At 41.0% G+C, this 7,129-nt stretch overlaps 1 pseudogene; it reads right to left on the bottom strand.

The window, feature by feature from the left end:
• Positions 1-1,883: 1,883 nt before the first annotated feature.
• On the bottom strand, positions 1,884-6,466 carry LOC123059294 (two-component response regulator ORR24-like; annotated as a pseudogene).
• Between the last annotated feature and the right edge of the window lie 663 nt (positions 6,467-7,129).

A 7,129-nucleotide genomic window follows, 5' to 3' on the forward strand; every position in this document is an offset into this window, starting at 1 on the left:
ACTACTTCAAAATCTTGTGAAGGCATATACTTATTGAAAATATATCAAGCATCTTGATTTATCTCTATAGTTCTTGATGCTCAATATGTAAGTAGCTTCACCGAGGTCTTTCTTTGAAAAACTCCTTTCAAACACTCCTTTATGATTTCCAGAAAATGCTACATTATTTCCAATCAACAATATGTCATTCACATATACTTATCAGAAATGTTGTAGTGCTCCCACTCACTTTCTTGTAAATACAGGCTTCACCGCAAGTCTGTATAAAACCATATGCTTTGATCACTTTATCAAAGCATATATTCCAACTCCGAGATGCTTGCACCAGTCCATAGATGGATCGATAGAGCTTTCTCACTTTGTTAGCACCTTTAGGATCGACAAAACCTTCTGGTTGCATCATATACAACTCTTCTTTAAGAAATCCATTAAGGAATGCAGTTTTGACATCCATTTGCCAGATTTCATAAAATGCGACAACTTCTAACATGATCCAGACAGACTTTTAAGCATCGATACGAGTGAGGAAATCTCATCGTAGTCAACACCTTGAACTTGTCGAAAACCTTTTGCGACAATTCGAGCTTTGTAGATAGTAACACTACTATCAGGGTACATCTTCCTCTTGAAGATCCATTTATTCTCAATGACTCACCGATCATCGGGCAAGTCAATCAAAGTCCATACTTTGTTATCATACATGGATCCCATCTCAGATTTCATGGCCTCAAGCCATTTTGCAGAATCTGGGCTCATCATCGCTTCCTCATAGTTCGTAGGTTCGTCATGGTCTAGTAATTTGACTTCCAGAATAGGATTACCATACCACTATGGTGCGGGCCGTACTCTGGTTGACCTACGAGGTTCGGTAGTAACTTGATCTGAAGTTTCATGATCATCATCATTAGCTTCCTCACTAATTGGTGTAGGAATCACTGGAACTGATTTTTGTGATGAACTACTTTCCAATTTGGGAGAAGGTACAATTACCTCATTAAGTTCTACTTTCCTCCCACTCACTTCTTTCGAGAGAAACTCCTTCTCTAGAAAGGATCCATTCTTAGCAACAAAATATCTTGCCTTCGGATCTGTGATAGAAGGTGTACCCAACAGTTTCTTTTGGGTATCCTATGAAGACACACTAATCCGATTTCGGTTCGAGCTTATCATTTTGAAACTTTTTCACATAAGAATTGCAACCCCAAACTTTAAGAAACGACAGCTTTGGTTTCTTGCCAAACCATAGTTCATACGGTGTCATCTCAATAGTGCCCTATTTAATGTGAATGCAATTGTCTCTAATGCATAACCCCAAAACGATAGTGGTAAATCGATAAGAGACATCATAGATCGCACCATATCCAATAAAGTACGATTACAATGTTCGGACACACCATTATGCTGTGGTGTTCCAGGTGGCGTGAGTTGCGAAACTATTCCACATTGTTACAAATGAAGACCAAACTCGTAACTCAAATATTCCACTTGTTTTTCGACTAGCTAAAGAGAAATCTCGCACGAGAGGATTTGCAGCAAACGAAAAACATTAGTCCCATGTCGGACGAAAAAAGATCTGGATCCCATCACAAACGATAAAAAGTGGAGAAACAATTCTCCCTTTAATATTTGGTAAAGATAAATATAAAGATTACCCATAACAGTCTGCAAAGGATGGTGTTTATGCTTGTTGTGCAGAACACGCCAATTCTCAATGTTATGCTAAAGAAAGTGTATCTCAAACAACCACTGGTATATGAAAATGGCTACACATATCACTATGTTTGCAAACTTGTCAAAGCACTCTATTGCTTTAAAGAGCCCCCTCGAGCATGAGACTCTTCATCAAGCATCTCATGCGTTGGGTAGGCTCCCATACAGAACTATCATGCTTCTTCCACGATAGGATCATCTCCCGTGAAATCCTACATTGAGAGAAAAGTGTTACTTAAGTACACATGTCCAACTCAACAATTCATATGCAACACATAGATTCATACAAATGAGAAAAACTCTTACTTCCAGGTTCATGTTGGAAAATATATCATCCACTGATAAGGCATTGATTTCATTCAGTTGATCATTAAGAGGTTGCTGATCAAGTGTGCCTTCTTGCATAGGAAGAATCCTAGCTTCATCCCCGCCATCAAGTAGCTGAGTCAATGAGAAGAAATCGTCAGTCAAAGTAGTTCTTTCACTGTTGACCAGATGATTATCTTTAGTTGAAGTTCTACTTGCATCAAGTGCAGAGCTACCATTCAACATCGTTCCTACTGAGCTTGTGTTGCTTGCCATGTTGAATGGTGCCATCTGCTCAGTGAAGCCTCCCACTAATGTGGTGTTGCTTATGAATGGTGCCTTTTCATTTTGCAGAGGCAACCGGCCAGATGACATTGCATAGCTCTCTAGTTGGTTGATCTGTGGGAAGTTCACCTGTGATGCGACAAGAGAGCTCCCGCCACCAACTGTTGTATTTGCAAATGAACTTTGACAATTGGAAGGGGTTTTGCCTTTGCTTATCTCCATTAGCTTGCCACACATGAGGTCAGCATAGGAATTACTATAATTGAATGAAGGAAATTCATCTAACATTATCTCATTGGGTATGTTGTTGTATAGGCTGACGGGAGGGTCACCAAAACCTGTGAATCTTCTTGCATCCGACGGTTGTTTCCCAACATACCTCGGCATTCTACCAACATGGAGGTATGACCCCATGTCGAAGTTGCTTTGGGTGTTCATCGCCGGAGCCAAGTGACCTGTTGCACCATAGTTGTTTGTACTCCAAGAGGAAGTGTCGCTAGAGGACGCACTCCATCTTCCATGTTCATGATTATGCATGAAATTGCCCTTGTTGTTCATGTTGTACGATGAGTTCCATCTTTCATATGCATCACCAGAGTGATTTGAGTTGACTTTTTAAGGTGCAATCTATACTTCTGAAATAAAAAGATAGACAAAATAACAAGGTATGAGATGGATGCTCATCGGAAAAAAACAGTAAATATGTGAGTACAAAAAGAACTAATGATGTTGCATGGGTAAAAATACTCCTAAAAATATGAGGCATGCATTACATGAGATAAGCCTCGCATTTTAAGGGAAACATTTAATTAAAATTACACTTCATCATAGTTGCATCACTAGAGCTTTGACTGATATCTTTCCCGGCAAATAAAAGCTTGCACTTATATATATGACAAAGTGTTAGACTATGAATAATAGTAAGAAAAACATAGAAATTAAGCATAAAGGTCGAAAGTAAACCTGTAGATGACTCGCGATATTCTCTGTACTGAGGTAATCCACATTCATCAGCTCCAATACCTTTTTTAGGACAGCCCCTACACTTATGTAATAAAAAATTATAATGAAAATATGGAGCAGCCAACATTGTCAATGAATGAGGCACAAGATGTGAATTCTTACTATCAAGGCCGATCTGGTTGATAGCTTCTAGAAACTTGTTATGCAGCTGAATTGTCCATGTCACCCTGGGCTTTCTGTGGGTGGTGGATACACATGTGCTTTCATTGTGCTTGTTAGAATCATCTCCAACATTTCTCTTATTCCTCGATAACTTACTCTTGTCAGCAGTAGCTGGTTGAACTCTCTGGACATCACTGTCATGATCGCTGATGTGGCTTATTGCTTTGGGATTTCTCCACCTTTGAACATGTTGCCATATGTTTTTTAGCTCATGGGTACAGACTGGCTTCACCATAAAGTCAGATGCGCCATGTTCTATCCCCTTCATCACAACCTTCTTGTCGCAATCGACGGATAGCACTGCATGCCATATGACCAATGACTTAGATTTAGAATTTAGAAATTCACAAAACTCTATGAAGTGTGCATATGTTTTGGTCAAAGTGCCTATAAACAAAAAAAAGCATTTCAATGTTCCATTTTATAATTCTACTTAAATGCAGACTAAATGGGAAAAATTTCACACATTCAATATGAAGATACAGAAATAATGGATGAAACAATAACAGTACCACAATGCCTAAGGCATATCACGACATGTTCCGCGTAGGGAAAACACATCATCATGTCTAACTATTGGTGAACCTGAAGATCAAGTAATATTATTGGCAGTCAACCATGTTTCTCTAGCATACTAGGTAACATCTATCGGCCCACGTAATGCTCTAAGCATTTTAAGTGATCACACTCATATTAGTTTTTAAACGTTAAGCACCATTGTTAATAGCTTTTTTATTGCAACTAGCTAATTGTCTGTGCTTGCCACGGGGGCATACATATTCTATGTGATAATTTTCATGATTAATGTGGTCCTCGCGTCCAGTGCTTGATGATACTTTTTATAATTAATGTGATACTCCCGTCCAAAGAATGATACTCTTCATAATTAACATGGTCCTCTCGTCCAATGCTCGATGATACTTTCCATAAATTAATGTCTAGATAATTGACATGTGTAAATAACTATGTAGCTAATTAATTGCATGCAGCTGTGGGCGAGGCAGAGATTGGGCAAGAATTATCTGGGACGATTTTTGGGCATTAATAGTAGAGATTCAGGAAAATAAGTACGTGTGGTTGCACTTTCTGTGAATGTAATTTGACTATAAATTAGTGTGCTGGTTCAAAGTCAACAAAAATGCAGTATTGTAGGTATTACCCATGGTTAACCTAATGGATGTATGTACTTAATAGGGAGACTCGTACTTTATATGCTATTCTCGAGAGTAAATAGTCATAAGGAGTAACAACTTTAAGGAGAATGAACATGAGTAGTAATCTCAATCTTAATAATATCAATACAACATAGTTATTTCTTAATTGTAGTATTCATGAAACCCCTAGCAAACAGATGTGGTGCAATTGTGTACTTTGTGTGATTGGTAGAACACGAATTTTAATATTAGCTTTGGAAACAACTAAATATAACTTGGTCATATTATGAAATATGAATAGATTATAGTTTTCATTCTTATTGGTAGGATTTTACAACTAATTGAGATGGTATAAAATTAAATTCTAGATGTTCATAAATACAACAAACGAACACGTGGATAGTGGGGTCTACATTACATTGGAGTGATAGAGACTCTCACTAAGCCAAACTACTCATTTATAAAATTAAATTGTAGATAGTCCATAAAAGACGCCCATCGAACATGTGGATGTGGAAACTATGTTACATTGGAGTGACACAGACTCTCACTAGGACAAATTAGCCATTGGAGTGACCATGTCTCTAGCCTACTAAACACTATCAACCTAATTATTAAAAACAATAATTGGGATCTCATAATCACGTGCTATCCACGTTTGTTCCCCTTTTCCACCATCCATCCGATCTGATGAATGGATGGTTAGATATGATCCTGTTGTTTTGGGCTAGAAACCAACACTGCATCCCCTACTAACTCATGTGTCGCTCCACCTCCGCTCTCCCGCCCCACTTGCCATCCGATCGGACAGATGGCTGGATAGGATGCCATTGGTTTGGGCTAGAAACCGACAATACGTCCCCTACTAACTCATGTGTCGCTCCACCTCCTCTCTCCCGCCCCACTCGCCATCCGATCGGACGGATGGCTGGATATGATGCCATTGGTTTGGGCTAGAAACCGACAATACGTCCCCTTACTAACTCATGTGTCGCTCCACCTCCACTCTCCCGCCCCACTCGCCATCCGATCGGACGGATGGCTGGATAGGATGCCATTGGTTTGGGTTAGAAACTGACAATACGTCCCCTACTAACTCATGTGTCGCTCCACCTCTGCTCTCCTGCCCCACTAGCCATCCGATCGGACGGATGGACGGTTAGATGGGACCCCGACACCCCGTTGGTTCGGACTCAATGGGGATTCCGTTCTTTAGAACTCTTCCAGGTTAGAAATAGAGTGCGGGTGCCGTGCATGTGTACGTGGCTTCATAAAATCGTCCTAAATATATAGGATCTCACATGCTGCCCAAAGAAATTAATATCCTCTCAGGGTAACTCCAAGATTGAGGAGTAAAAGCACGTTGTTAAGAACAATTGTCAATGCTCATGGATGCAAAACACAAAAATTGGACTTTGGATTGAGAACAGTGAGAGTACTAATGACGGGCAGATCCATCTCGAGGCGGATGAGCTCGAGGAGCTTGAAGCCGTCCATGTCCGGCATGCGCACGTCGGTGATGACGAGGTCGAACTGCTGCTTCCCTGCCATGAGCATCCTCAGCGCCGTCTTTGCATCCATCACCGTCGTTGCTGCATAGCGGCAAGCATTATTCACGAGAAACAAATAGATCACAAGGCATCGATTCTAATGGACTATGGCGAAGTGGAGGGATCAAGAGACTCACGTTGGTACTTGCAACGGCGCAAGAGGGCTTCTAGTACCGTGAGGCAGACGCGGTCGTCGTCGACGACGAGGATGCGTAACCCCTCCGGGAACTTGTCCTCCGCCGCATCCTCCATCATCTGCCTTCGGTCCCCACCCATCGTGGCCATGTTCTCCGAACTTCTTCCCACCTGGAAAAGCAAACGGTATCAAGAAAAGTACTGAGTAAAAAACAAATCAACACAAACCTCACAGCCATCTAGCTAAGAACACAACCCAAAACCTCTATTAGCTTCCTCGTCTCAGGACACAACTGAAGTTAACAATCCGGATTTCAGAGGAGTGGTGAGAAGGGCTGGAGGATGCAGGGCGTCTATTTATAGGGGTAGAGGTGTCAAGGGAAGGAGTGGAAGTCTTGCGGTCCAGAGTGTGCATGCGCTAGTTTCTACTCCTTAATTTCTGCAGCTAGGCCATTTGATCTGGCGATGTCAATGTGCGTGTCTTCTTGTGCAATCAGCCCATGGTTCCTTCCATGAGAGGTGAGAAAAACCACGGGTTGTGTTGCCGTTTTTTGCTTTTGTTCTTTTCTCACCAAATGTTTAATGCTGGAACACAAATGTTATGATCTTGAATTACAAAAAGGAGAGGCTCCTGCTTCCTTTGACCGGGAACAGAGAGAGCGTTCATGTCTCAATCGTCAGATTCCTACCTACCTTTGCATGGCAACGTGAGAATGTGAGGGCCTAATATAAACTCAAGGAGTGGAAGTCCTTTTCCACTTATCACTTTGTGGAAAAATAATATGACAACGGCATTTTTATCTG

Source organism: Triticum aestivum, chromosome 3A (assembly GCF_018294505.1).
Source record: "Triticum aestivum cultivar Chinese Spring chromosome 3A, IWGSC CS RefSeq v2.1, whole genome shotgun sequence".
In the NCBI taxonomy this organism is placed as follows: domain Eukaryota; kingdom Viridiplantae; phylum Streptophyta; class Magnoliopsida; order Poales; family Poaceae; genus Triticum; species Triticum aestivum.